Here is a 4,232-nt window from a genome sequence, read left to right as displayed (position 1 = left end):
TTAGAATGCAGCCTAACTTATTATTTGATTTTCTGCTGCCCTAGACTTATTTTGGGAGATTTTCCTGTGAGACGTTTACAGTCTTTCTCTTGCAAATTGTCCCAGCTGGAGATGGAGAGCAGCAGGCTCTGCGTGTGCTTGAGTCCCCTGGAAGAATGTGTAGTAATGTGACAAACTTAGCAGGGCTTCCAGCAGACATCCAGTGAGTACTGAGTTATAATAGAAACATTTCTGTAATCTTAGGGTGTGGTTGTATTTGGAAAAGAGACTGTAAAAATAGGGTTCTCTATTTGTCTGTCAATGACTCCAGATCAAATTTTCTCCATTTACAAGTTACTTAACCCAAGACGTGAAAATCTATCTGGGTTCTTTTCCTTCTTATGCATCATCGCCAGTAAACTTGCCCAAACTGAGGTGTATACTTCAATTGCACCTATACATTACTGCATTTTAGATAGGTCAGGGTATTGGTTGTGATAAAAAACCAAAATCTCTTTCAAATTCCAAAGTGAGTTTGTAGACTGAGCAACTTTGATGTGGAATCACTGAAACATACGTATCCCAAAACGCATTTTTTTTTTTAACTGTTACCATTTTGTTGTTGCCATGTTGGTCCTAGGATATGAGAGAGATGAGGTAATATCTTCTATTGGACCAACTTCTGCTGGCGGTAGGGAAAAGCTTTTGAGCTTCACAAAGCGCTTCTTCAGATCTAGGGAAGGTAAGACACTCTGGTTACCTTCCCCAGCCCTGACAAAGAGCTCTGTGAAACTCAAAAGCTAGTCACTTCCACCAACAGAAGTTGGTCCAATAAAAGATATTACCTCACCTACCTTGTCTCTCTCATTTTTCACTTTTCAGGGTACAACTACACTTTAACTATAATGTAAGGTAGAGTATATATGTCATGTAGCTTCCTGTCTGAGAATGGACAGGTAACTTTATTCTGGCAAGCATTTGTTCAGTTTCAACACTCTGCTGCTTTCTTGAATTATAGGCATTTTCCAATAATCAATCAAAAATGTTTGTTTGCTGTCATTGTTAAAGATGATCAGAAATTAAAGGATTTGTAAATATAAATTAAACATATAGCATGGCCTAGAGCAATGAGATGCAACTTGTGCAAAACGATATTACTCTTGACTCAAACAAGTAGCTTTCATTTTTGCATAAAAAGGCAAAAATGAATGGAATGCTATTTTGGAATGCTGAACAGAAAATAAAAAATGCAGGCCAGTGTTCAGGAACATTTTACTTACTGTTTTAATAAACTTTTGTTTATGCCTGGAGGTGCCATTAAATTACCAGCCAGACATTAATATACAGTACACAAGGGATCTTGTATATAAGCAGTGATTATTGCAGTGTGACTCACATGAAGCTTATTATATACAGATAGCTGCTGGACAGAAGAAAAGTAAATTTGTATTTATGGTGTATTACCTATCTGTGGATAAACAGTTGTGATACATGTGCAATAACACACCATTTGTGGACTGTTTCCCCCAAAAAAACCAGAAAGAGGGAGGAACACCATACACCCCCATGTTCATCTTTATAAAATGATTGTGTGGTATCCAATGCAAAGTTTGTCATGTTGGGTATCTTCGGAAGGCTCATGATGCACAGAGCACAGTTGTTACAGTGACGTTACAGTAATAGGTTATAATTTCATGTATAAAGTTATAAGGCTGAAAATGTATCCTCATGGCTTAAAGCAAGCCCAAACAAAAACTCTACAGAAGCAGAGGGGCAGTTCACACCTCATCAGGGCATTGATGGGACAAACCCAGCCCAGCCTCACAGGAACAATAGATGCTGGCCTAAGCAGCAGCAAAAGAATGTTAGACTCTCAAGTGAGTCACCCCCTGTAAAGGAGCTGACTCACCCCTGCGGTGCTTCCTGCTGGTCATTGGGAATTAGCTCTTTTCCAGCCTGGAGCACCTCTGCAGGCCGGTGATCTACCCAGCTCTGGCCCCTGTGTCCCTCACAAACCCCAGTGCCCATTTCTCTGGGGTTCTGCCCCCTGGCAGTACTCCCACACTCTGTCTCTGGGTCTCCCCTTCCTGGGGAACCCCCAACCCACTATCCCCACCTTGCCTCAGTCTGGGCTACTGCCAGTCATCACCAAGCCCCCGCTCCCTGGGGCAGACTGCAGTATAAAGGCCACTCATCATAGGCAAGGGAGTTCAGACCTGTTGCCTTCCTCTGCCTCCCAGTACCTCTATGGGCCTTGGACCAGGCCCTACAGCCTGGGGAGTTGCCAGCCTGGAGCGCCCCTGCTCAGCCTGCTCCTTCCCTAGCAGTGCACCACCCTCAGTACCCTGTCAGGCAGGCCCTGCTCTCTCCCAGCCTGGTGAGAGACTCCTTGGGCCTCTGGCTCACAGCCTTTTTATATAGGCCAGCTGGGGCCTGATTGGGGCGTGGCCCAGCTGTGGCTGCGTCCTCAATCAGCCATCCCCAGCCACAGCCCTCTCCAGGGCTGCTTTTAACCCCGTCTATTTTAGGAGTGGGGTAGCCACCCCACTACACCCCTCTTCCTTGGTCAGTTTGGGACTGCAATGAGGTAATGTTCACCTGACTTTGAAGGGGGGTGCAAAGCCAAGAGGGAAGAAAGGACATATCAAAGGGAGAGACATATGCCATGCTCTTCCTCTCTCTTCCACCTACATCTACAGACACCACACCAAGCGACAGAAGCATGATCAAAGAGGAGAACCTGGCTGAAAAGCAAACAGCCAGACTGTGGTGAGAAGCATCAGAGTTTGTAAGGGCACTGAACGTGTTAAGATCAGCTTAGAATATGTTTTGCTTTTATTTCATTTGACCAAATTTGACTTGTTATGTTTTGACTTATAATCACTTAAAATCTATCTTTATAGTTAATAATAAATTTGTTTGTTTGTTCTACCTGAAGCAGTGCATTTGGTTTGAAGTGAGTCAGAGGCTCCCCTTGCTAATTGGTGTTGTGAGACTCTAAATGTATAACTTATTAAATTATTTGTTAGGTATTTTCTCTCCTCCAAAAGTAGTGAATGCTTACACAATTATTTCAGGTGAGAATCGCAAAAGCACCTATGGGAGTTGGGCCCTCTAATCCAGTAGGCATTTCTGAAAAGCCTGCCTCTTATTCCTTGCAAAGGTTTTAGAATTACTAAAAGTGCTGATTAATTTTAATGGTAGAGGGCATATTTTACAATAGAAATTATTCTTTCCTTCTAAGGCTATATTGGCTTTATTTGACCTTCTTATGAAAAGGTAATGGATAAAAACTGTGAATAATACTAATAACCATAATTTTTAAATATCAGGGGTAGCCTGTAAAATTGTGTTCTTTAATGTTGAATATCCATCCAAAAATGCAATAGTTTATTCTATGCACAAGAACTGATTGGGGTTTCTTCATATTACCTTAATTGAGAAAAGTGGATTTTTAACAAAATCCATGTTTTGAATAAACCACAACTAGGAATCTATTTAATCTATTTGAACAGTTGGTAGTAGTTGAACTAGGTTGAAGGAAAAAATGAGCCATAGAAGATCTTAATAGAAGAATCTTGTTTCCTGGGTATCTGGATAACTACCTCATGGAGGGCTACTCAGACATATTGTTCTCTCTAGCAGTATGCGAAAAGATAAGCAGCAGAGTCTAGATAAATTGTAACTGGAATGATGTTTCAGCCAATCCTGCAAACTTCTACAAGAACTGTATCACTGATTTCAGTGGTACTACTCACATGAGTAAGGGCTACTTCCAAGAAAGGATTCAGGCCCAAGAGGCTAATAGGATATGTATGGCATGTATAGAAGAACAATATTTCTTCTTCAAGTGGTGTCCCTGTGGGTGCTCCACTGTAGGTATCAGTGCGTCCCTGCGCCGGAGATCAGAGATTTTTCGCAGCAGTACTTGGTCAGGGGAAGGGCGCTTACAGGAGCTGTCTCATGCAGCCATTGGCGCCTCCTGTAGCACGCTCACCCCCAACTGTTCCCTCCGTTCCTTCTCAACCATCCTCGGCTGCAGACGGAGCTCCGCGGCAGTGCTTGCCTTGATACTTTCTGGGGGAAAAATAGGAACTTCTTATTAGTTTATACTTAGTTACATAGTTTCATTAGTATTGGTCTATACATAGTTACATAGTTTTGTTAGTTCCTCTTAGAGGTTTTTCTTCAACAAAAAAAACCAACAAACAAATTTTTTTTCTTTACTTAGTTCTCCGTTTAGGAATAGTTCT

Source organism: Natator depressus, chromosome 4, assembly GCF_965152275.1.
Source record: "Natator depressus isolate rNatDep1 chromosome 4, rNatDep2.hap1, whole genome shotgun sequence".
In the NCBI taxonomy this organism is placed as follows: Eukaryota; Metazoa; Chordata; order Testudines; family Cheloniidae; genus Natator; species Natator depressus.
This window is presented reverse-complemented; position numbering follows the sequence as displayed.